This window comes from Ochotona princeps, chromosome 24 (assembly GCF_030435755.1).
Source record: "Ochotona princeps isolate mOchPri1 chromosome 24, mOchPri1.hap1, whole genome shotgun sequence".
In the NCBI taxonomy this organism is placed as follows: Eukaryota; Metazoa; Chordata; class Mammalia; order Lagomorpha; family Ochotonidae; genus Ochotona; species Ochotona princeps.
In genome coordinates this window covers 11,504,192-11,531,637 of record NC_080855.1, presented here as the reverse complement: position 1 = coordinate 11,531,637, position 27,446 = coordinate 11,504,192, and the positions used below count along the sequence as shown (strand labels likewise).

At 48.8% G+C, this 27,446-nt stretch overlaps 1 protein-coding gene across 12 annotated transcripts in view; it reads right to left on the bottom strand.

Moving 5' to 3' along the window:
• Positions 1-27,446, bottom strand: part of RBFOX1 (RNA binding fox-1 homolog 1) — a 1,600,707-nt gene that overhangs the window by 808,710 nt on the left and 764,551 nt on the right. For all 12 annotated transcript variants that reach the window (XM_058681067.1, XM_058681061.1, XM_058681073.1 and 9 more), the window contains one exon: positions 11,589-11,636. The gene's annotated coding sequence lies outside the window, so the exon portion shown is untranslated. The remainder of the gene's footprint in view (positions 1-11,588; positions 11,637-27,446) is intronic.

The following is a 27,446-nucleotide window of genomic DNA, read 5'->3' as shown; positions in this document are numbered from 1 at the left end:
CCCAGCCTTGCCTCGGGCCTGCCCAAACAGCTGTAGGCATCTGGGAAGCTGGCATGTTGTCTCTCTCTCCGTGTCCATCCCTTCCTCCCCTGTCTATCTCTGTCAAATACATAAAATAAGTGAGAAACAACTCATTATGGTGACAGCAAAATATAATGTGCTCTTGTTCAGTTATGAGAATCAAACTATAGATAATTCTAATCTATAATAAGGGTAGAAAAAAACCATAAAAGTACATATGAATCTGCTTGTATGAGTGTGTGAGTATGTGTGCCAATGCATGTGTGTAGAAGTGTGTGTGCAGTATGCATGGGTGTAGGGGTGTGTGTACTGTGTGCATGTGAGTAGGGGTGTGTGCTGTATACATGTGAGTAGGGGTGTGTGTGCTGTATACATGTGTGTAGGGGTGTGTGTGCTGTATGCATGTGTGTAGGGGTGTGTGTGATATATGTGCATGTGTGTAGGGGTGTGTGCTGTGTGTGCTGTGTGCATGTGTGTAGGGGTGTGTGTGTGAGATGTATGCATGTGCGTAGGGGTGTGTGTGCTATACGCATGTGTGCAGGGGTGTGTGAACACAAGTGTATGAGTGTGGGCATCACACAGGTGCAGATGTTTTCCTCGGCTTCTGTCGCCTCGCCTCTTGTTCCAGCAAACGTATCTAGCAGCCTCGTTGCTGAGATGGATGGTGTAATCCCGGAGTCTTCTGACCCCGATCAACATGAGCAGAATTTCAGCTGAACTGTGCAGAAGTGCCGGGATGACATAAATCACATTTGGACAGGCACGCTTCCCATTGAAAGCATGGAGTCACCCAATCACACATCAAGAAGTGGGATAATAAAACACACCAAGTGAAGAGAAGGAAAAATTAATTAATGTGCACTCCACTCAGCACTGAAAAAAAGCCAGTGGCATTTTTTTTTCTTGAGTAGATGACAGATCTATCCTAGAGAAGCAACTCTGCACTTAATTAAGCACTTTCTAAATACATTTTAATTCAGAGTTTAAAGAAAGTAGTAGTGCTAAAAATTGCAACAAAGAATAGACTTGCTTCTCTTAAGCAAAATAAATGGCAAGTAAAAATAATTGCTACAATTAGGGTTATTAAAATGTAAGCAACCCAGCCACAATTAATGCATAATTGTGAAAAGATAACAAACCACATTTTAAAAATTAAAGTATCAAAACATAACCCTTCTTACCGGAGACTGGAGTCAGGTGAGTTAGCACCACGATGGCACCAGCGAACACAATTAATACGAACCTGATGATATAAGCCCTTACTTCTGAAGTCATGAGAACACCACTGTTGTCCCCAGCCTCGAAGCACTGAGGCAAGAAGACAAACTGGCAGCCTCAAAATCCTGCAAGTATGAAGTGTTGGTTTCCTCTTCCCTTTTGGGCATAGACACAGAACATGTGACCTTCTCACTCTCATCATTTGTAAGATCCTGTGCCAGGAATGACTTAACCCTGGCACCCATGCTATAGCTCCTACTCCTGCACCCTTGGCAGGCATCACTAATCAATCACACAGTCTTTCTGGCAGAATGCAGATGCCACAACCTGAAACTTCCCACCAACAGGCAGCCCATGTGGGCTCAACTGGGTGGTGCCAGGCATTCCATCTGCTTCCAGCCATTTGTGTAAACCTTTAGTTCTGCTTTCCAGCCCTCACTGGGCATCTTGCAGACAGCTTGCTGGGCACCTATGGGCTAGGCAAAATCATTGCTTGGCAACTGGCTACCTGCTCTGTAATGTAAAGGTGTGTTATTTATTTTGCAATTGACCTAACTGGTCCTAGAGGCACCTTTTGGGTCCCAGTAGAGATCTAAGGCACTAAGTCAAAATGGGAAAAACATTGTAGGAAGAAAGAACAATGAGTTAATCTAGGATGGCCTTTCTCTTGCTCCAGACGTCCTTTGAGGAAGGGTGACGTGTGCGTGTATAAATGGGGAGATGTTCGAAGGTTCCCCACAAGAGGAGGATGTGAGCACACTCCTGAGGGAGGGCTGTGCACTCAGCCTGGAGGGTAGGAGGTGGGGACACAGTCCCGCTCTGAGTGCAGGGCTGGCGGCCTGGAGGAGGATGCCGGGCAGAGTCCACTTGGGAGGCAAAGAGAGGTCAGTGTGACAGGGGCTCAGGAAGCACTGGGAGGAGCGACCTGAGAGGAGTGGGCAAGCAGGCAGTGGCCAGGCCATCGGCAGCCTCAGCGGAGGAGGACATTGCGTGCAGTGAAAGGCCACCAGGGAAGATCAAGCCATGTTCCTGACAAACCCTCCCAGCAGCTGTGACCTTGGCTTTCAGGAAGCTCCTCTCAAGAATCCCAGTGGCGACAGCGGCTGGAGGCGATCAGCTGGACATTCTCAGAGGCCTGGGTGGAGCCTTGGCTTGCCCCCCTCCTGGCTGTTTGATCTCTCGGACACTCCAGCTCAGTGCCATGGAATGTGCCTGCCATCTCCTCCTCTCATGTCCTTGGGGCTTCCGGCCCCTGGGAGGACATGGCATCCACTGCAGAGGCTCTGACCATTATTTACTCTGCCTCCCCTGCCCCCAGCCAATCACCACCCTCAATTTTTCCTGAAATAAATGAGGGAGAAAAGTATGAGTAACAGTTCGTGTTCCAAGCCTAGTCAAAGTGTTCACCAGCAGATCCTACATCAAAGGCGGGTACGGAGACCTGTGCTCAAGTTAGATGGTCTGTCCTACAAAACACAGCTCATGGCTCAGGCTGGGAAGCCAAGCCCTATCTGAAAGCAGGAGGATTCCGATGACGCTCAAGCACTACCCCTCCTCATCCCCACCAAGATAATAAGGCACCACCTCAGGATGAGTGATTAAGAGGAAAACTGCACATGTGGAACACCACTTAGCATGGGCCCCAGTCACTTCCATTCTGTTGAAGACTTTGCTATGTAATAAATGGCCTAAGTAGAGTTTCCAGCCTGTGCGCCTGGCACTGAACCTGTGAAGTACTGCAGGGAACACTGGCTGCTCCGTCCCACTCACCATTCTCAGAGGAGGTTGTGCAACCCAGCGATCAAGACATTCTGGGTCTCGATCCCATCTCCACCCTTACTGGCTGAGTGACCACACACACTGAGTAACCCCTCAGTCTCTCTTTATAATGTGGGAACCAACAGTGTACGGGTTAGAGATGACCTTTCTAAGATCCCACAGAATACACGTGCTGGAAGAGAATACACAGAATAGAGTGCTGGAAGAGATCTCTGACATTTAGCACACACTCACACTAGTTCTTGTGGTTATCCATGCCCTTTACGGGGGAAAAAAAGTCAGCCAAGGTGTCACTTGCGTAACATCCCTCTGTTGCTTTGCAGCCCAGTCATGTAGGGTTCATCCAACTTCTGGTTGTGGTGGAGGGAAAACAGACATGTAGACTTCTGTCCCCTAGAGTGACTCCTGTTCAATGACTTCCCCCCGAGGAACTGAGCTGAACCCATGGGAAAAGCAGTCCCTTCTTAGCTCCGGCAGGAGGGAACCCCTTAGGGGTGACCACCACCACCACCACCTGGTGAAAGCTAAGCACAAAGTCACATCTAGCCCAAACGACAGTCTGAATTTACTCAACAACTATGACGTTTACCTTGTCTTTCACTGGCTCCAGCTTAGTTTCCTGTTGTGCACTTTACTATGTGATGACTAGTATGGCAAACAAGCATGGTACATGATCTGGAGCCCATTTTCCACGTGGAACTGTACATCAGAAAACCAGAGTGACCTCGCCAAGGTTGGCCAACTAGTATATGGCAGAGGCAGGATCCAAACCGAGACCCCTCAAGGAGCAAGGCTCTTTTCCATCACACTGCAGCATCTTGAGCAATATGTTGCACAGACACAAACAAAACTGCTGAAGACTGCTTAGCAACCATACTCTTCCAGTCTTTGTGGCAAGGGTGGGGCTCCCTTTACAGCTGACTCCCACTCCATTCTGAATACTGGGATGTATTGTGTCTGTGTTACCCAGAGTGTAAGCCAGAAGGGTGCCAACTGTCTGGTGGGGCAGGTACACGGCTCCATGTTACCGTGCCTTGTTTCTCAGCAGAGAACAAAACAGACAAGGTCTGTTTTCCACTGTGTACACCAAGTGCCAACAAGGTTCCATCTACAATGCACTGCTGGGCAAGGGAGCCACCAAGACCAGAGCAGCTCTATAGGTGCTGCAGGGACAGGGACAGTTCTCTAGCCAGAGATGAAGGACCTGAAATGAGTTGCTGCCCCAAACACAGCCAGACAACAAACTTGTGTCCACGCTCTGGTTGGGAACACGGGCCGTTCCCAGCAGGAATGATGCTTACTCATGCAAAGATGACTCACGGGAAATGTGCACAACATGTGAACTGCAGAAAGTGTTCAGCCTGGCAACACCAAGAGGGGCTTTGTGTGGGTGTCAGGGGACTGTGTCCACTGCACTGTCACAGCTATGAGATCACAAGTGAGCTAACCTAAGCCCTGGAGGCCACGTATGGGTAAGCAGAAGCCAAGGGCAGGCAGCACAAAGAGGTGCTTCTTGTGATCAAATCACGTTCTACAAAAAAGTTATTTCATTCGATACTTAAGGATCCGATCTCTTCCTCCGCTGAGGCTGCCGATGGCCTGGCCACTGCCTGCTTGCCCACTCCTCTCAGGTCGCTCCTCCCAGTGCTTCCTGAGCCCCTGTCACACTGACCTCTCTTTGCCTCCCAAGTGGACTCTGCCCGGCATCCTCCTCCAGGCTGCCAGCCCTGCACTCAGAGCGGGACTGTGTCCCCACCTTCTACCCTCCAGGCTGAGTGCACAGCCCTCCCTCAGGAGTGTGTTCACGTCCTCCTCTTGTGGGGAACCTTCGAACATCTCCCCATTTATACACGCACACGTCACCCTTCCTCAAAGGACGTCTGGAGCAGAAGACTAAGGCCATCCCAGACTAGGTCAGCGAGCTCTCTTATAAGAACGCTCATTGTCCCCCTTCTCCCTGGCTGTCCTCGTATCTCGTTTCTATCTCTATTCACTGCCCATGATGCAGAGAAAGCTGTCTTAGCAAGGTAAGAGTCTGGCCTTCCATCCCTGCATCACCAGAAGGAGAACTAATCCACTGCACCCCCAGGAAGAAAGTACAGCTACATAGAAAACTGGCCCTGGAACTGCTCTGCACTCACGTTAAACTCTGGGGCCGCCTAAGCCTTCTGAGTCTAGCGGATTAACTCACTGCCCACACTGGTCAACTTCTATGCTTTACCGGGCAGTGCAAGTGGCCCACTCTTCTACCTGTTCCTCGGTGAGCTGAGGACTCTCAGCCACAGTCACCAGGTCACAAGGACAGGACTGATTCAGCCCTTCCAGCCGCAAGCCTCACCTCCACCTCTCCCGTGTGTCTCCATTTAAGACTCATTCTCTCATCTTGATTCTTTCCCAGACCCTGGCCTCTGCTTTGGCCCCTGGCAAGCAAGAATTTGATCACTTCCAAAATGCAAACCAGAACCAGCCCTGCACTGCCAGCCGTGGGGGAAAAAAAAGTGTTTCCAAACATCACCATCTGCAACCCACCACCATCTGATTTTCATCAGGTTGTCTAAATTTTTCCACCTTTAATCGATCTCCTAAATTAAAACAGATCTGCTAACAACTAATGAAGATTCTTTTTAAAAGAACACAGTTCATTGCAGTCAATGGGAAGAGAAGAACCCATCCTAGATGGAAAGAAACCCCAGTTCTAAACTCAAATGTCAAGCTGTAGAACCACCTGCTGAAGACTTGAGATATCTGGTTTAAAAGGGCAGATTGGCAAATATTTGAGAAATTCACTTTATAAAATACAACCAAATCAAATCATAGTGACGTTATCTCAGTGTCTGAAAAAGCACTGACAAGGGAGAAACTTGCTCCCTTCTCAACGGGTGATCTGGCACTATGTTCACGAGCCATCTGAAATACGTCATGTATCACCTGATGCCTCAATCCCGCACTTGGGTACCACTGACTGCAGGGAAAGGTGGGTCTCCCCCACCACATGCCTAGGTAATTTTCCCTAGCTTTCTTGAGATGTGAGTGACAACTAAAGCGTGCATATGTCTAGAGTGTTTTGTTGTCATGTTTGCATACAAATAGACTATAACATGACTGTTAACAAGCGAATGACACACAGTTGCCTTGTGTGCAGACCTACTCTCTTAGAATGTTCTGGTAGGTGCTGTATAATGTAACTCCAGTCACCATGCCATACCTTATGTCCCTAGAATGGATTCATTTTATGGTTGATGGTTGGGATCTTTTGATTCTTCTCCTCCACTCCTAGCTCTCTTCTGCGACACACAGCATTCCACTTGCTGCCACTTGTGAGTCCGGTGGCACCTTAGACTCCATGGGTAAGTGACTCACACAGCACCTGTCTTGTTGTGTCTATTTTCCGACTGCACTTAGCACAATGTCCCGCAAGTTCATCTATGCTGTTTCAAATGGCAAGACTTCTCTTTTCTTTTCCTTTTATATCTATTTTTTAAAACCACACTTGGTAAAATTTTAGCCTTTAAAATTTCATCAAAAAAAAAAAGACTTGGTAGAAACAAAAGATACAATGGAAAACTTTCAATGGAAAAATGGGAGTCAGAATGTCTAATTTCATAAAACATTGTATTAAGCAGCATAATAGAGTTAATAAATATAACTACCAAGTTAACGTGATCATTCATTGTAGAACCACCATGGGATTGAGCAATCTCACTTCTGGGTACACATCAAAGGAAATAAACACCACATTCTTAAAGAGACACCTGCAGTCGCATGCCCTTTCCATCATACACATTATTAAAGGCAGAACACAGAGCTGGCAACCAGCTCTGCTACTTCCGAATCGTCACTGTCATCAACCCCACCTCAGCCCTACATCCTGCCATGGCCAGCCCCTGAGTGCCAGCCTGCCCTTGTCCCTGACCAGTTCCCCTTAGGCTGAGTCAGTCCCTCCACTTTCAAGTTGTGGCTCCACGTAATTCTGACCTTCCTTCCAAAAAGGAGGCAGCTGCAGGGACAGGAAAGCCTCAGGTCACTGGCACAGCAAACGGGCTCCTCTGTAATCTGCCAGTCTCTCCTCTGGTCACTCCAGGACACATGTACACTGGACAGAGTCCACCAATGCCCACGTTCTCTCATGACTTAGTGTCTTTTTCCAGGAGGAACATCAGCAGACACCAGCTCTGCAATCACACACCTGAGAGCTCTTGCTAACCTGTGGAGACCTGACTGGTAAGCCTCAAGCCCTCTAAGCCCCTTGATTCTTCCCTGAATACTGTGTGCTAAAAACCCGTGGCCTTCCCATAAAGGTCAGATTTCGAGGCTGGCTTAGAAAACAACAGCACTGGACCTGTATATCATATGGTCACAGTGAACCATCTGATAGCACCCAGAATGTGGTGCCATCATGCCAGGGGCACAAATATGCAAACCACTTATTACCCCACCTTTACCCCTTCCCAAGATGTTCCTGTCTCTCCTCCTGTGGGCACCACAGGAGGCCTCAGCAGCATCCTCTCCTGGGCTCTGTTACTCACCAGAGGGCCTGGAGCTCCTGGCCTAGGAGGACTCTGCAGGGACATCTGCCCATAGTTGAAACACAAGGGCCAGCCTCCAATCCCAATGTGAGACCCGGACCATGTACTTGGAGATAAGTACAGGTCCAGACACAGCATCCTCAGTGAAGAAACGCAATCATCACCCCCTACAGACTTAGTTCTCAGTGTCTATGAAAGGCGGCATCATGGCTACAGAGCACAGGGTCCTGAGTGCATCTCCAAGTTCCAATGCTGACTGCACAACACAACTGGAGTCACGCTGGGTGAAATCTGCCCAGGTCTCTGTTTCCACAAGGAGGATGCTGGTGCCTCCCACACAGCGCTTGAGCCACATGATCCAAGTCAGGTTTCACAGTGCTCAACTCAGCGCAAGACTTTCTAGTCCCAATCACAGGGGCGGTCATACACAAGCTGGGAGCCAGCCTAACCCGGACGCCACTCCTCCGAGCCCTTCCATGCACTTTCACAGCAGACCTGAAATGGTCACTTCACAACAACCCAGGGGAGCGGCGCTGGCAGCAAGTCCTATCGTGTGTCTCTGGCAGACAGGGTCTCATCTCCTCCTCCCAAAAGGAGTCTCCATCCTCTCCTCAGGCCACCCAAATCACAATTCCTTGCTGCAGTGCCGGAACCCAGATGGATTTTCCGCGGCAGATACCAACACATTTCAATGCACAGGCCCCTCGGTACCATACATGTCAGGGACGTGTGCGTGCAGCTTCGCGAGGCTCTGCTGCCACTCTGAACAGCGGGTTCCTCCTGTCTCACCTCTGCCGAGCCACGCCAGGGGAGGAAGCCACGTGCACAGCTGCTCCCCGGCTGCAGTGTAAACCAAAACCTCCCTGCACATCTCCTTGGGAACCATGTGAGACATCGGAGAAGTGGCCAGAGGCCCTTCCAAGCACAGGGACAAACTCAGAGGCCTGGAAACTGGCAGATCTGGGAGGCTAAGAGAAACACAAAACTGAACCCCACCTCATGCCTATCTTAACTTTCCCCTCAACAAGAGGCAAGATTTTCCCATTGACAGCATTCTGTGGCCCTCGGAGCAAACGGGATTCTAGGATAGAAAAAGGGGAAAAGGAAACAAAACCCAGGAAGAGAAACAAAAAGTTTCCATTCTGTCAACCATCTCCGCCGAGCCAGCCTTGTGCCCAGATCAGGATTCCGCAGCTCCACCTGAAGACGCCAGCTCTCTTGCAGTCACCTTTCCTGTGTCATTTCTCCTCTGGGATGCCACAGGAAAATGACTCACCTCAAGGTAAGCAGCCTAGGAGAGTGGCACGTCACGGGAAGGAGACGGTGGAAACGAGGGGCCCTCCTGGACTCAGCAGAAAATTTTCGTTTCTGTTCTCTAAAATTCTTCTATTACAAAGACAGTTGACAACTTAATCGAAAATATCCCATGCATGTGGAGTCATACATACAGATGCCATGGGGGAGGGGGAGACAGGAAGTGAGAGGCAAAGAAGGAAAGGACAAGACCACTACTCCGGGAAGATGTCTCATCCTGAAGCGGTCCTGCCAAGCTTTCCAAGCTAAATGCAAACTGGAGCTTCCAAGCAAACACGCTGGTTCCCCTTAGGAGCACGCAGCAGGCATCAAAATCCACCACCCAAGGGACCACTGCTTCCCAGGCAGGTGGACTTATTATTTTGTCATCTCTGTCATCTCCCCTCACTTCAGTTTCACTTCATCAAATTACTGATTTTGCCAGAAGCGTTTGGATTAAATGGAGTGTGTGTATTCATGTACATGTGCGTGCACACACACACACAGGAGCAAGTGTCATCACGTCAGCGAAATTTCGTAATTACACTTGAGGGTGACAGGAGATGTAGAGTTTAGGTCTTGGAGGGGCATGAGGATGAGGCCTGTGGCTATGCTGCCTTTGCCTGCTGTGGGTGGCCCACACCTCCATGCTCAGGGTACCCCAGCATGCACCCTGACATCCCCAAGAACACACAGAGCTGCCTCCCCAATCCCCCTCAACCCCTACCCCAGCTTCTAATGCTGCGACAATACCTAGAGAGGCAGGGAGGGTAAAAGAGCACTTCCTGTCTGACAAAGGGGACAGGAAGACCACAGAGGGCAAGGTGGTGGAAAGGGGGAGGGGCCAGCTTTGTTTTTAGCACTAGCATCCATCACAAACCAACTATGGCCAACTTTTGGACCATTTCTGTATTAGCCACATAAGGTCAAAGTTATAGCACAGCTTGGGAAGCCTTCAGAAACAGGCTATCTGGGAGGGTCTGACTCAGCAATATATGAAGATGCACTGGAGCTAAAATTTGATAAATCAGAAAAAAAACCCACAGATATGCCTATGTGTTATCAGTTTTGCAGTAAACATTGCTTCAAGTCTTGGTCAAACTATTAAGAAAAACACACAGCCACGGTTTCCACGTACTTTAAAATTCACTCTGCATGCATGAAGCAAAACATCTTTTCATTTGATTGTTGCTTGTCACCTCTTCCTTGCTGCACCATTTACTGCATTTACTATGATGTATAATGAGCATAATGTAAATTTAAAATGTTATCTCAAAAATAAAATATTGAGTGAAGAGCCAAAGTCCAAATAAAAAGAAATGTATGTGCAGGTATGTGTGTGGACGTGTGTGTATATGCTAGCATGAGCACGTGGGGCCATGTGGCACCAACACAGAAAGGAGCAGTCAATACGGCGGTCACCAGCAAGACAGAGGCGATCGGACAGGTGAGGCAGAGCCAGCGTCACCTCCACCAACCAAACCTTATCCTGGGTGCTCATCTACATTTCCCCCAGGATGGATGGGAATGAGGTTGTTCTAATGGCATCAGTCCCCTGGTGACTCTCAGACATCAGTGCCAAGGCCACTGGGAAGAAACAGGTCCGTGGGGTTCGACAAAGGTCTGAAGGAAAGAGACATGCGGCAACATCCCCAACCAGAGCAGGGCACAGCTTCTGAGCACTGAGACATACGCAGAGCCTGTGGCGGCATACAAACTTCATCTACATGGAAATTGCACTTTGTCCAATGTACAACCAACAGCCGTGCAAGTAAGCCAGCGTGCAGACATGACTTGGAACACACCTTGGTCTACACACGTGGCACTATGTGAGGTGAGGATCACCAAATTTGAACTCAACGGGCTGCTTCATTACGCTACTCAGAGGGAGCAGTTTAACACACCCTAACATGATGCATGACGGTGGCCTTTTATTTAACAGCAAATGCTGTTTTCAGTGGTTCTCCAATGCCTTCTGAACCAGCGGACAGATGACAGTAGAGAATCTCTGGTGCATGGAACAGTCACAGTACCACCACAAAGAGAAACAACATTCCAAACCACGATGGCCAAAGGAGCAGCAGGAACGTACTCCCCATCTGACCTCTTTGGCTCCAAGACGTATGTGGCACCATCTGATCTGCATGAGCTTTATCACAGAAATGTTAATGAACTCTTGTTATTGAAGAGAGACTGTGAGAACAGTACAATGGTCAAGAAAAAACACTTAAGGTTGCTTTTCCACACCAGGTGTGACCCAGAAGATAAACGGAGAGAAACCAAGCAAGCCTCCTCCCCAAAATCCAGCTCCAATTCCCCAGGATGAAATCAGTGCCACCTGGGAGAAAAATGAATATTCAAGCCAAAGCACATGATACTCTCAGAAAGCCCAATAATATGTAACCTAAAAGTAGCATCATAGATGTCACAGGTGTCCTTTGGAATAATCATCAACAAACCGAAACATGGCATAAGACAAAATATAAATGAGTTGTTTCTATGAAAAGGTCACAATGAAGATAAAAACCAGCACCAGGTATTCTGTAAACTTAATTATGTTTGAACTCCTCAGCAAAGCCATTAGAAATAAACAGACTGCAAGAAGGGATATAACCAACACTTCTCAGCATGACTGTGTGTGACCAATCATGGGCGAACCGTTACCCAGAGAGGCACACCTTCAACACGTGGGCTGCGATCATTGAGTTCCTATTTGGTTCAAAACAAGAACAATGGAAAATATTGACTTACCTTTCTGTCCTCTATTTCGACGCAGGTATTGCAGTCAGCTTTGATATCCTGAAAGGAGGAGAAAAGAAAGCAAGAGAAAAAGAAAGTCAGGCTCACGGTCAGAGAACATTCCGTGGTGTCAATGAAATGCCCTTTAAAATAATAAAGGGCACACGCTCCTAATGGTTCCTCCCAAGCCATTACTCTTTACGGTGCATTGGAGAGGGATATGCGAACGGTGGTTGCGGTGGACACATAGGATGCTGTGAGGAAGCTTTCTGGCATGCAGACATGGAGTGAAGGCAACATGATGAAACACAGACCAATCACAGCAAAGAAAAGCTGGAGGCTTCCCCTTTGTTCACATTAGTGGAGAGTTTCCTGAATTGGACATTAGCATGCCTCCCATTCCAAATTTATGCATGTCAGATCTAACTTGCTCCAACATGAAATCATCACAGCCTATTTCTTATCCCTCCACCCTCCTAAACAAGTAACCAACCATCCATCCATCTACCCATCCACCCAACCAACCAACCAGCCATCCACTCACCTACCCACTCATATATTCATCCATCTACCCATCCACCCCTACCCTACACACTCAACCAGCCATCTACCTGATCAACTGCCCATACAATCAACCCTCCACCCATCCATCTATCCACCCCCAAACCACTTGCCCACAACACCCTCACACTCATTCATCAACAAACCGACTCACCTACACACCATTCTCCCCTACACATTCAATTATTCACCCACCCCCATCCATCCACCCCCATCCCCACTTATTGTACAGATTTGTTTCTGCAATTTTTTTTCTTACTACTCTAGGATACAGAGGAGAAAAAAATGGCCATGTTAGATACAATTCACACACACAACCATGACCTTAATCATTCATTCAAAATTGTCAACAGAAAACCTCTAACTTTCTAATAAAATGAAAATCAATAGAATCTTAGATGACACAGTCTGCTATCTGCCCAGTCTGGGGTAAGCACTGAAGACTTGGCGCACAGTGAGCACAGAGTGTGTCCAAGTGGCTGACATTATATCAGTACAGACAATGAAAATCTGACATCTGGTAAACATTGAAGAGATGAAGTGGAAAAACAATGGGAATGTTGAGCATAAAGCAGTAAGATTTTAATTTCAAAAGAGAAGCCAGGAGATGGAGCCAAGCAGCTGGGTAGGCAAGAGGGTCCCAGGTAAAGCAGGCAGCATATTCAAAGTCTGGGGGGGGTGCTTTCTGAGGCTAAACAGAAGTCAGAAAGGAGAATGACAGGAGCTGAGGTTAGAGGGGGCAGAAGCTGGCTTTTATCCGGTGAGGGCCCAGACTTTTTAAAATAATGGTACAAAGCACACAACGTAACATGGCCTTTTCTACCTTCCATTTTACACACCAAGGTGCACATTCGAGTGTATGAGGGAAAGATGAAGGCAAGGGTCTGGGACCATGAGAGCAGCAGAACGAGGCCGAGGTCAGCCAACAGCAACAGTAACCACATGGGTGAGCAATGCCTACAGAAAGCCTTGCTCCTCCACCATGCACAGGGTGCTAACACCAGGAGGCCCTAATCATGGGTGTGCACTAAGTAGGTGCAGCAAATTCTAGGCCCACCAGAATCAGAGTGAAACAAAGGGGCAATCTCCCAGGGTGAAGACGACTCACAGAACATGGCTTGGGCTGCATTCCTGACACCACTGTTTCAGCAGGAGGGTGGGACTATGCCTTTGGTGCCAGACACGAGGTGTCATCCACACGTGTCGCCCAACATCCATCAGTCCAACCACTTGGGGATGTTTTTCATTGTTTAACCCACTGAATACCGAGATGAAGGATTAGATAATCCCCTCCGGTTCACACAAGGTTGGTGTTTCAGTTCAGCGAGGGGCGATAGTGGCTCCTGCCTCCCAGCTCTCCGGGTGCTTGGGCCATGCAGCTCACTCAGGTCACAGGCTCATGCCCATCCTTGCTGTGAGGATGCAGGACTGCTCCCAGCCAAGCAGGGAGAGAAGCTGCACACACAGCTGTGGTTCTCTTACGGGAAGCTCTCTGGCCAGTAGCACGGGCTAGAAACTTGTTGAAAATGTGTATTTTCCTGAGGACCCTGAAAACAGTACGGGGGTACCTCAAAGACGGCAGGGAGCAGGGCCTAGGGCTTAATCCTGCCAGCAGGCGCCAAGCGGGGAAACACGCTAAGGACGCCCAGTTGCCGCTGCTGTCCAAAGGGAACAGAAGAAATAATAGGAAGGGAATCCTGTGCCTTGGAAAGCACTGAGTAAGACTGGAGGCCACCACAGCCAATGAGCTAACCCAGCTGCAGGAAGACAAACACCACTTTTGCACAAAACCAGTCCCTGAGCCACAGAAAGCACCTCAGTGCTGGTCACCAGCGGACAGGGACGGTCAGGTAAGAAGGGGCTCAAGAGACCTCCTGGATGCCACGGTGATGGGTCAAGGACAACAAGTTGTATTCTCGAAACTCATTAAGGGTAGATGGCAGTTAATCTCACAACAAAACGTGGTAACCATGTGGTAACAGCTCTATTTAGCCACTGCACCGTTGCACAAACGAGCTCCACGGTGAAGCTATGCAACTGCCGTTGACTGGAACACACGGAAGAGGGAAGACATGATTTTGAGCCGCAGTGTACCTAGAGCACCGGGAAGTGCAGGCGTGAGGGAGCAGCGGATGGACAGCGAGGCCCAGCCCGGGGTGGGATGCCGCACGGCGCGGTCCAGCGCGGGGCTGCCCTTGGTACCTGGGAAGCTGGAAAGCTTGCCACCTGGCGGGCCTGGCGGCAGGGCTGCCCAGTCAGAGGCCACGCTGGAAGCAGCAGCTCCCACGGAACCACGCCCAGGCGGCCACTGTCCGTCAGGTAAGGCTCTGGGAGGCCGAACGAGCGGGGTCCAGACCACAGGATACGCTCGCTCGCCTGCGGTTGCCCCCCGCACCAGCCAAGGAAGGTCCGCCTGAGGACACAGAGGGAAGCTGGCGTCTAAAACCCACCTGACCACACTGGCACGGAGACCCAGCCCTGCCGCTCTCCTGCCAGAACCAAGGCTGTTCCTGCAGGCCGAGTTTACCTCAGAGTTTACCTCAGCGTTTACCTCAGAGTTTACCTCAGAGTTTACCTCAGCGTTTACCTCAGGGACACTACACTTCTGGCCACGCCTTCAAGTGGGCGGCACAAGAATTACCCAGCCACTTCCTCATTGGTTCAGAGACCACCAATGGGGAACGTCTTTCCCGGGTCCCGCCCAGACAAGGCGGAGTCAGGGAACGCTTAAAAACCCCAGGATCCCGCTGGAAATGTCTCTCTTAAGACGCCTCCCACCCCCTTTTCCCCTTCCTTCTTTTCCTGTTCACTTTGCAAATAAAACTTTGTCTGCAACTGATTCCCGGCTTTTCGTTTCTATACTAAGCTGACGAAGGAACCCACCGAGCTTTTCTGGGTACACATAACAGGATTCCCAGGTGACCGACAGGGCAGTGAGCGAGCACTGAGGGACACAGGGACACGAGAGATTCTTCGGCCTCTCACCCCCGCTGCTGGGGGAGAGGATGAGGGGCCTCGCTGGTTCTGCACCCTGAGTCAGCCAAAAACCATTTACTCTAAGAGCTCTCCCAGATCTGCCAAGAGACATCAAGACAAGGGCCGGTGCTGTGGCACAGCCGGTAAAGCTGCCAACTGTGGCGTGGGCATCCCCTGCGGGTGCCAGTTCCCATCCCGGCTGCTCCACTTCCCATCTAGCTCCGTGCTAAAGCGCCTTGGGAAAAACAGCAGAAGGTGCCTATCCACCTGGGAGACCCACATGAAGCTCCTGGCTTCAAGGGCTCCACTTAAACTCTCCCGCTGTGTGCTGGTGAGGCCTGTGGCATAGCCTCGGCCCCTCCTCCAGTGCAAAGTGGCGAGGCCTACAGGGAGGCCGCCACACCCGAGTCTGATTTAGCAGTGCACAAGGCAGATGCTCATCAGCAACTCAAGAAATCAATAAACCAGAGGCTGATTTCATTGTTAATTCACCACGGAGGACCCGGGCCAGCCATGGAGAAAAGCCATCTGGCAGAATCTGAGCCCATGCCACTTCCCTGGGATTATTCCATTTATTCTTGCCGGGATTCATTTACTGAGGCCACACTGGCTATTATTATTATTATTATTATTATTATTATTATTATTATTTAGGTGATGCTGCTGGTTTGCTACCCTGAGGATCCAAGTGGGGAGTGCCACAGGGGGACCATATAGACTTCCAAAAGATATTGGACTCAAATTGGAAAAGTGGTGCTTAGGTGCAGGCAGGGATCGGCTGTGCCTGGGAAATGAGGGCAGCCATTCATGGTGAGCAGTTACAGGGCTCTGCCTGGGAAACACACCTCTTCCCTGCCTCAGTTTCTCCATGTGGGAGTAAGGACGGTAAGTAACCACGGCCACCGCCAGTGTTCAGTCTACTGGACAGGAGCCGCTGTCGGAGGATCTCACCAACTGGAGAACTGACTCTAGTAACAGTAATCATAGCAGTCACAAATTTGAAACCATGCCTGCCTTTCAGCCAAATTCTTCAGTCTGTGTTCATTTGACTTAAAAAAAACACACAAGATTCAGACAAGATCTTTGAGGGCATGAGGAACTGTGTAAAATGTCGGCCCTGAAGTATCTGTTTCACTTTTTTATTTCATTCACAAATTCACCAGCAGTTGCAATACCACACAAGGACAGCAGATGGGAGCAAAGAACTACAAAACGATCACACAGACCAGGCAGCAACCAAATTCCAAAGTCCGCAAACTTCCTAAAAGACCACATTCTTTTTGTGTGTAGGAAATCCACGTCTCACATAGCCGCATGCTTTAACTGCTAAACCCCACTGACAGCAGGAATTGGAGGAGGCCTTCATTAGCATTATGTAAGAAAGATAGTAGTGAGAGGAGTCAGATGGGATAGTAGGCAGTTAGGGTCTCCAGTCCCTGGTGAAGTTACCTTTTAACATAAAAAATCGTGCTTCTCCCCATTTCTTACCCTGCTGAGAGCACATTCCCTTTGAGGGATAACCGAAGGACAGAACCATCAGGGCAGGAGCGTTTTGCAAGGCACAGGCGCTAGCCAAGCCCTGCTGAGTTTCTGGTTGTATCACTCTAACAGATTGCGTCCCCACCCTTTAATGGCTCTTTTGTTTTATCCTAAACAGGCTGGATAGGATTACAATTCTGGTCTCAGCTTACTTCCTGAATTGTACTGAATACACTACTTGGACCAAATTTCTTCCTTAGGGAACCCCCACCTCCCCACGTCCCCAGCCCCCACTCTAGGGCCTGCCTAGACTAGAGGTTTGTAACTTGGACCATGCCCACACCTAGCTGTTGTGGGCAGCTGGGGAATGTGCAGCGCAAGGGAAAACTCTGCCTTTCAGATAAATACATGATCTCAGTTGGAGAAACTTCATATATTTGTCCTTCAAACCCTGCACTGATTTGAAAGGAGGAACCATGGAGACAAAAGGCAAGACAGCGAGGGAGAGATTGATTTTTCCATCTGATGATTCACTCCCCAAACAGCTGCAACAGCTACATCTGGCTAAATCCAGGAGCCTGGAACTCCATCCTGCTCTCCCATGTGCGTGGGGGACCCAAGCACTTGGGCGTCTTCCACTGCTTTCCCAGGCGTATCAGCAGGGAGCCGGATTGGAAGCAGAACAGCACGACTCAGACTTTGGCTCTGAAAGGGGATTCAAGCGCCACAGTCACCCACAACACTGGCCCAAGTGTGCAAGCTTTGTTCTGCAGAAGGAATTGAGAAGGGCGGTAGCACAGGATAACACAAACAGCCAGAGAGACCACAAAACAACCAATGTTCAAGGAAGCTTCCAGGCAAAACCATTTTCTCTCTTCTTTCATGTTTTTACTTTTTCAGCCTAGGAATTCTGTTATTAGTTCGCACACGGTAACCACATTGGAGAGTCAAAACAGCTTCAAGAGACGATCTAGAAAGATCTCACCACAGCTCCCTTATCAGGGGACATGAACCTGCCCAGCAGCTCAGAATGTGGCAACTGTGACAGCAAGGCCCAGAGCCCTGAAGGGACAGGAGGCCCCTGGCAGGGCAGGTAGGTGCCCAGGCCCCCCAGGTGAGCTGAGGCCAGGGGCTGTTTGTAAATAGCAAGCTGCATCTGCAGCATCCCAGCAGGAGCTTAATGAGCACGCTTTTAATTAACTGCACGAGTAATTACCCATATTAGATGTAAATCGCGCTTTTTTTTTTTTTTTGCATGAGGTGAATAACTTCAGTTAGGCTTCAGAAAAACTTCACCAAGTCTTTCAAAAAGTTGGGGTTTAGGGGAAAAAAAAGTCCGAAAGCAAAAACTGGCCAGGCCAGGAAGCCCCAGCTATGTCCCTGGCCTGTGCTGTCCGTCAGGCCCCAGCACCCGCTTGAGCCAAGCAAGTACTCTAGTGTGATTTCCTAGGGGAAGATTCTGTTTCCTCGGTGATTCTTGGTTCTTGGATGACCCCCAGCAGGTGCAAGGAGTGACTGGTGGAACCCGGAACTAGTCCCCAAGGGGTCCATGTGCAGTGTGTGCCTTGGACCTGCTCTGAAGAACAAACGAATTGGCAAGGGGAAGGGTGACACGCGGGAGCAGGGCTCCAGCGGGATGACATGGGTGAATGTCTACATCAACAGCCCCGGAACAGAATGGCAGCGCTCCCTGGGATTCATAAACAGGGCTGGAAAACCACACAGGCCGGTGCTAGCCGGGAGTGAAGGTGAAACTGGCAGTGGCTTCCAGCTGCGTGGAGGAGTCCCTCCCCCTGGGTGGTGGAGTGGCCAGGAGTGTGAGCTGGGTGCCTGAACCTCCCACAGGATGAGTCATTCCTGGGGCAGGGGAAAGAGGGCAGGCAGGCAACCTCATTAAAGGATCTGAGGATGCAACGACCACTTGGAGGTTTCCTGCCTTCCAGCTCAGTGCTTGAAGCAAAGATGGGGAACATGGAGACAGCAGGCGAGAGCCCGCCAACATGCCGCAGCTCACACACTGGTCCCTCCCTTTGCTTTCAACAGTAGTGGCTGCCATCACAGCAGGTCCGGAGCCTCCTTTGGGATGTGAACTTGTGTGGGTGATGATGCTTGGTGGGGCTGTTTGCCTCAAGACTGAGAAGCCTACAGAACAGAGCCAGGCTCCAGATGAGCTGAATGAGGAGCAATGGCTGGAACTTGAAGCTTCCACGAAAGCCCTTTGGTTGCTTTCTCGAGAGCCCCAGCGTCTGTCTGTCCAGGGCCATGTGTGCCTCATCTTCCCTCCAGACAGCTCCATTTCACACTGTCTGCCAGAACTCTTGGAGCACACAGCCTGGCTGTTCAGTAACATAGCGACCTCTGGAGGAAATGTGGAACCATAGCCATTTGAAAATAAGGTAATAATGAAGTAACCCATGCCGATGGTTGAAGCAGAATATAATCAACAATTAAATGCATTTTAATTTCATCTCCTCCACATGCGTATCAAAATGCAATTTTTTAAAAAAAACCCTGCTCTCTAGTCTACATTGCTTTAAATCCTGACTCTATTTCTCAACAGGCCTGATAGACACACGGTGACTTATGTGTCTCAGCTCCCATGTTTCAGATATCTGGGGGCACAGTCCTGGCATTATTGGGCAGATGCCAGGATTGACATAAAGTTGGTAAAATTCCAGCACATGGTTGGGACATGATTACGTATATGACTTTTGAATTCCTATTTTATATTCATAATTATTATTCTCCTCAATAGAAGATATTTCTAAAACGGACTCTGAGGTTTCTGCCGCTTCTGTCAATTACATGCACCTCTGGTAGGGACAGGAGACAGTTTCTAGAAGGGCAAATCAGCTAGCGGTCAATGTTCATGGACAGCCTCTCAACACCCACAAAACCTTGCTTACGAAGACTGGAATGTGACAAGGACTCCACAGATTCATTTAATTTAATGTTTCGTTTTCATCTTGGAATCAAGGCCTCTGGAGCACCATCTATACCCATCAGAGGTAAAGCTGAAGATCAAAAACCTGGCGCAAACCATGTCTGAAATCGGTATCCTGAACTTCTAAATAAGCACATGGACAAGCACTGGTAGCTTCCAGCAGCATCGCCTGGCAAGCTGACAGGGTTTGGTCAGTTGCTGGGAGGTGCCGTGAGTCCCCCGGAAACAGAACTCGCCTGTGGCTGTGCTGCTAACCACAGTTCCCTGGGAAGCAGTGTTTTCTGCCCTGATGACCTTGGTTGGGCATTTTGCTTTCTGGTACAAAATGAGTAGAATCCCACTTCTTACAGTGAAGAAACCAACCGGATACCCTGAATAAAAATCTCACTACCTTCCACCTTGAAAAACAGAATTTGTCAAGAACAGCCACTAACAGTGGCTCCTGCTCCTAAGAAATGTAGACAGACTACTCTTCATTCTCTCAACTTTGCAACAGGTGCTAAGAAACCATACACGCGGAATATTCTGGACCAGAAATACAAGCAGTGATCTTGAGTCATAACCAACCTGTGTGCACAGACCTCTGCTCATCAGAACACACAGAAAATAATTTTTTCAAGGTTTGATTTCCACTGAAATAATCCTACATTTGATCACTGGAACTGGAAGGTAGTATGCCAGGAACAAATGTGTGCACTGTCCTAATACACAGATAATCTAAAGGCACAGGCCCCCAACTTCCAAACCCTAAAGGTGAACAGGGAAACATGAATCTGAGAAATGACTTCAATTTTCCATAAAATTGAAACAAAGAAAAAAATTGAATGTATATGTTATTTCCTATGCCATGCGATTTATTAATAATCTTCTTGCAAAATACTCATTTCAATTCTTATGTGAATAGAGGAAAACTGTAACTTAAAATAGACAGTTTAAGATAATTACATTTCTCTGCTATCTCACCCTCTTTCCCACATGTCATTTTTACTTGTACAACCTGTCATTTGGTTTTTATATGCAAAAGGGAATTAAGAATATTCTCATTAAAGTTTTGATTACTTTCTCTTTTGCACTGTCAGGCTTACACAATTCACAGAACATAGATGTTGTATTAGAGAAAAAGAGAAAAACAAAAATCCTGGCTCCCCCAGAGGGTGCCTGTTAATCCTGAGAACACAGTAAGAACGCCTATGTTGACAATTCCAAACCACAAAAACTGATATAATACATGAGACATAAAGACAGAGTTAAGACAGAGCAGACACCCAGATGAGAACTCCCGTGTACACCTAAGATGTCTGCACTGCCCCCAGCCTGGGCTGGGCTGAAGCCAGAACACTGGCACTCGTGCCCCATGCGTACCAGGGGCCCGAATGCTGGAGTTACCTGCTGGTGCTTCTCCGGGAACCTGTGAGCAGGAACCTGGAGCCAGCAGCATACAGCTGGGACCCAAACCCAGTGACCCTGACACGGGATGCAGCCATCCCAACTGACAACCCATTCACTATGCTCAACACCTGCCCTGGAGAGCAATTCTGTCATTTTAACCATTCTGGGTGAACTTCCTATAGGTCATGTTTCCCAGTGACACTTCTCTAGGTATAGGTGGTTGCTGTCGGGGTGTTACAACGAGGACATGCAAGATGCTGTTTAGGTATCCTGCACAATACCCAGATAGGCTAGGTTTTGGAAATATTTAGCCATCTTGTAACATTCTCTGGGCACCTATTTGTGGCCGACTGAACTCCCTGTTGCAATTTGAGTCCTGATTCATGAATTCAGTCCTGATTCAGGAATTCTGTTTAAAGAGTCATCTATTTGAGAGACAAAGAAAAACCAAGACAGGCAGACAGATCCTCCACCTGTTGGTTCACTCCCAAACGGCTGTCACAGCTGAGAACAAAGCCAAGCGCCCCATCCAGGCGTTCGCACGTGCAGCTGGGATCCATGTACTTAGGTCATCCTCCACTGCTTTCCCAGGCACATCGGAGGGGAGCTAGTTTGGAAGTAGAGTAGCCAAGACTTGAACTGGATCCTGATAGGGGATGCTGGTGTCACAACTGGCAGCCCAAAATCACAACCCTGGCCTAAGATCACGACCCTGGCCTAAGATCACGACCCTGGCCTAAGATCACGACCCTGGCCTAAGATCACAACCCTGGCCTAAGATCACAACCCTGGCCTGAAATCACGACCCTGGCCTGAAATCACGACCCTGGCCTAAGATCACGACCCTGGCCTAAGATCACAACCCTGACCTAAGATCACAACCCTGGCGTGAAATCACGACCGTGGCCTAAAATCACAACCCTGGCCTAAGATCACAACCCTGGCCCAAAATCACAACCCTGGCCTAAAATCACGACCCTGGCCTAAGATCACGACCCTGGCCTAAAATCATGACCCTGGCCTAAGATCACAACCCTGGCCCTTAGACTTTGAAAGCAAAACGCCCATTGTGTCCTTTTGTCTGTTTCATGGTTTCTAGACTTATGAATGTCAAGTGATGAAATATGTTTAGCAGATTGCATATGTTCATTGGCTCTGCTGAGTTACTCTACAAAGTATTTGTATATTTCAAAACATTTTACATGATAAACACATAGTTTTTCTCATTTTTTAGTTAAAGAAATAAATTAAGCTGAATAAAACAAATCCACCTGATTTCTGGGATATCAGAGAATTAATAACTTTTCTACAGTGTTATATGTGTTTACATGAACCTGATTAGTGACTTCAACAGAAGAGTCAACTGGCTAACCCCCCAATGTTTACACTGGGTAACACAAATAAAGATCAGGTAGTGCCCTTTTGGTGTCATGAGTAAGCAAAAGCAACTGTGATTAGTGGCCAGCGTTGTGGCAGAGCTGGTTAAGCTGTCGGACTGATGCTGGCACTCACTTGAGTGGTAGTTCAAGTTCCAACTGCTCCATTTCTGATCCAGCTCCCTGCCCATGCAGCTGGGAAAACAGTTGCCCAAGGGCATGGACCACAGCCACCCACATGGGAAACTCAGACGGAGTTCAAGGCTCCTGGCTGTGGCCTGGCTTCCCTCGCCATTTTGGCTATTTGGAGAGTAAATCGGAATGGAAGGGTGTGTGTGTGTGTGTGTGTGTGTGTGTGTCCCATCACTCTGCAATTGACTTTCAAATAAAAATAAATCTTTTAAAAAATTTACTGAGGACTCAGTGCAGTAGCCTACTGGCAGAAGTCTTCGCCTTGCATGCACCGGGATCCCATACAGGCACCAGTTTGTGTCCTGGCTGCTCTACTTCCCATCCAGCTCCCTGCCTGTAGCCTGGGAAAGCAGCCAAGGATGTCCCTAAGCCTTAGGACCCTGCATCTGCGTGGGAGACTCAGAAGAGGCTCCAGGCTCCTGGCTTCAGATCGTCTCAGTTCCAGCTGTCGTGGACACTTGGGGAGTAAACTAGCAGATGGAAGATGTTTCTGTGCCTCCTTTTCTCTGTAAATCTGCCTTTCCAATAAAAACAATAAATAAGTCTTTTTAAAAGAACAACTGAAATGTGGAAGAATCCTGAGATTACTAGAATTTATTGTAATTACAGAGTCGCACTCCTCCCCAATCTCACCAACTTCATTGACTCAGATCCTTCCATGTTTCTCTTGGACGCCAAGCCCCAGGTGATTCCTTCAGTCTGCAGTCCTTGCCTACGCTCCTGGCTTGGCCCAGTGCTCTCCTGCTCTCCAGACTGCCTCTCACCTCCCCCCGCTCTGCCGTCTACACCGATGCTCTCTCTGGTGCCCTGTCTTCCATGGCTGCTGCAGGAATGGAACCTTTGCCCTTGTGAGAGCTCATCAGCTGTCCAAGTGCAAACTCCAGAGCAAGAACATGTGGCCTGCTTCTAACCTGACCATCCTGGGTGATGAAGGTTCAACAGTAAGCACAGATTCGTCCCGTGGTGTCTACTCCAGGACCTGTGCAGACACCCAACTCCACAGGCCCTCAGTGCCCTTTCCCAGGATGGTACAGTCTTCACCTGCCACCAACCGGCATCCATTAGCTTTGCCCACCATGACAGGTCTTTACTCATTACTACAGATCATTATATGTTCTCTGCATATGTGTGTTTATAAGGCAGATCATTTAAAATGAAATGTGTACCTAAAGGGGTTTACATGGAATTGAACTTTTTAATTTCCTTTATAAAAACTGCATGTACTTGTTTTCATTTTATCTGAATGGTAGAGAGACAAAGAAAGCTGGTTCCAACCCCAAATGCTGCAACAGGTGGAGCCACCTGGAAGCCAGGACCCGGGAAGTCCATCCAGGCCTCCCACACAGAAAAGGCAAAGACCCCATACTTGAGCCAGCACCTGCTGTCTGCCATGGTGCTCATCAGCAGGAAGCTGGATCAGAAGCAAAGGTGGGATTGGAAACCCTAAAATTCTGACAAGAAAACATCTAATGTCCCAAGCAGCATGCTCACCACTGGGCCAGATGCCCAGGTCAGGAGCCTGAATTTCATATTTCCCAACACGTACGAGCTGATTAGAGTCCTTACTAACCAGCCGGAGGCCAAGGACTTGCCTGACTTTCTTCAGCCAAACTACAGGGTCTGCAGGTTTGGAAATGTGTGGACTGTCTCCCTACCTGCTTCTTTAGGAAACTCTCTCAGGTCTTCAAGCCACCCTCGTTAGCCGTGGACATTAACACTCTCTTGACTCACACCTCCAATGTCAGCTCAAGGGCGCTCATAAGCTTCATCTGTGAAATGGGTACAGCCAGCAAAACCTCACCCCAAGGACTGGAAAACAATGCATCAGGGAGAGACTGGCCAAGTTCCAGGGAAACATATCACATGGTTATTCCTCAACACCTCTCTCTCTCTCTCTCTCTCTGACCTCTTCCAGGACCCTGAAAAACAAGAAGCTCATACCTATTTGGGAGGCTTATAAGTTCCCATCAGCTTCCTGTCTGTGAGCTCAAATGGGCTCATTCCTTTGTATAAGGTTAACAGGCTTTAACAAGAAAAATCAGCTCCCCTAATAACAAATCTAACGCAAAGAATAGCCAGTATTAATCAAGTTAGCCTAAGTCGCTTGCAGGTCACAGACCTCTTGACCAAGTCTGGGGTGGGGAGCAGCCTTACAGGCACCCCAGCTCCACGGGAGCATTGCTGGGTGTCACTAGGCCTGGTCCCACCAAAGGAACAGCTCAGCAGGGCAGCCATGCTCAGGCTGCCCGCACACCCCGGAAGACTCATTTCTGTGTGTCTGAAATCCCTCAGCTGTGGCCAGAGATGCACATCTCCTTGTCCTCAGATGGAGTTAGGCCCTGTGCATTGAAAACACTGTCGGATGCACAGGCAGGTAAATGCTGTCACCTTATTCCAATGCCTGTGGGAGCACCGCTTTTGCGAAGTCGCCACACCATCTCCACACTGTGGGTGAGCTCCTGCTCCGTGCTGTTCAGATCCTGTTTTAAAACCACTCTAGTTGTAACAACTCTTCCAAGGTCTCCAGCCCTCCTGGTGTTTGGTGGGTTTGGGCTTCCAGTGGCACACATGGACCTCTGACTCTCACGCACATGCCTCACCCGCACCGCAATCCAAAGTTTCAGAGCCGAAAGGTGACTGTGCCCAGACACACAATGCACACGCGGCAAATTAAGCACACTGCATATCCTTAGGAACATGGATCAAGCTTGGAACGTCTCCATGTAAACCCTCCATGGTGTCCGAACTCCTTGAGAACTTGACCCAGACCCTAAATCCGCCTCATCTCCTCCTGCTCACTCCGCTTTTGCCATAAGCCATTGCTTGCAGCTCTGCAAATCTGGCAAGTTCTAACCGTAACCTCAGGGAGTTGCCACTTACTTGTTGCTCCCAGCCCTGCCAAGCTGAGCTGTGGTTGGGCACACCCTTACCCACACCTCATCCCAATCCCAGGTGTGGACAGAGATGCTCTGGTGTGTCTCTCTGCTCCACATGCACCAGATTCTCTGTTTCACAAAGAGAGACCTTGTGGTTGTGTCTTCCAGGCTAAATGCTCATCGCCATAACTGGGCCACCCTCAGCACTTGGGGGGCACGTTGGCTCAGGGGAACAGGTGGAGCAGCTTGGAGAACATGAACTCAGAGCCTGCGTTTGACTCATCTCTGCAACAGCATCTCTTCTGGGTGACCCACCTCCCAGAACATGCGCCACGCCAGCGAGGGCCTCAGCTGACTCTGATGTCACCTTCTGATCATATTCCACCTTTCATTTTCCCAAATACGCATTTCTCTCTCACACACACTCACACCTTTTTGCCTTGATTCTGTTTGTCACTTTACTTTTCCTTATCTTCCTTTTTGCCTACAACTTAACCTCCACTTCTTTCTCAGATTCACAATTTCCAAGGCTCTATTTCAATTACACTGATTTTGACCTTCTAAATTGTCTATCTGCCTTTCCATGTTAGTGTTTCCTTCCCTTTCACTGTGCACCCTTCTTGCACACTCAGCCTTCTGCTTTCATCCGTATTAAATGTCTTGTCTGGTTTATTTCTGGCTGGGTTGACAACAAACTAGACAAGGTCCAGTGCAGTCCCCTTTCTCCAGCAATACAAATACACCATAGGGTTTATTTCAACATTTCTCCATGGCGCTGAACACACAGAACACATGGGAGCTGCACTGTAGCACCTGGGATGCTGAAGTCCCGTGCCCCAGGACAAAGTCCACTTTTCTCACACCTGCCACTAACAAGAGGCAGCAGATTATAACTGAGACGTCTTCCCTACAGTATTTTCAGCCTAAGTCCCCACTCAGCCATTGTGGAACATCAACTTCACTAGGAAAAAGCAAATCTCTAGCCAGGATGCTTTGGATGTGATTGTTTTGAATCCGCTAATCGTGCAGTCAAATGAGGTCGCCGATGCCTATCAGTCATAGTATCTGAATGAGGGGCTGGTGTTGTGGTGCAGAGGATTAAGCTTCTGCCCCCAGCAACAGCATCCCACAGGACTGCCGGGTGATGTCCCAGCTGCTCCACTTCCAATCCAGCTAGCTCTCTGATTTGCCTGGGAAAGCAGCAGAAGAGGGCTCAAAGGCTTGACTCCCTGCACCCACATGGGAGACCCAAGGGGAATCCCAGGCTCCCAGCTTCAGTCTGGCTCATTTCTGGCCACCTCTGCCATTTGGGGGTTAACTAGTAGATGGAAGAACTCCTTGTGTCTATCTGTCCTTAGAATTCTGTATTTCAAATAACAAACTTTTAAAATCTTTCTTTAAAAAAAATACAACTTTGGAGCAGTCAGGTTAGTTGAAACTTGGTTCTCCTAGCTGTAAAGCACAGAACCAACAGTAACTTGCCTCCTAGGGCAGCCACAAGGGTGGAAGAAGGTTTCAGACAAGAGGTATGGAACCATGTGGTATCATCAGCTTCTATTGTCATGTCTTCCTGGTCCTCCCAGTATTGGACCCTTAATGCATCACAGCACCTGCTCCAGGCAGGGGCCAACACCTCAAGGCAGAGACATCCCGTGCCTCCTGCTGTTCCTCTCAGTCCTTCCCTGGTGCGGTGGACAAGAAATTGGCAGGAGCAGAAGAATGAGGAAGCACCCCCCACATCCCTCTTTGTCACAGACAGGGGAACCAAGACTGAATAATGTATTCAAGGAGTTAGTTAATTAACTGGGTGAAGGTGACGTGGCAGTCGTTGGATAAAATAATGAGATGTCAGCTCAGACACTCAGACCAAGGAGGGATTTGAAAACCCTCTTCCTGTCAGAAGAAACCACAGGATCTCGGGGCAATGACATAAGGGGTTTAATCTTTCCATTTTCGTCCTTTCTGAAAGCCATGGTCTTTCGAAAAAAAAAAAAAAACTGAAATAAGGCCAAATGTAAAATTAGCATTTATGTAGCACAGGTCATTAAAATAAGTTACTCCAGCTCCTTTATAACAT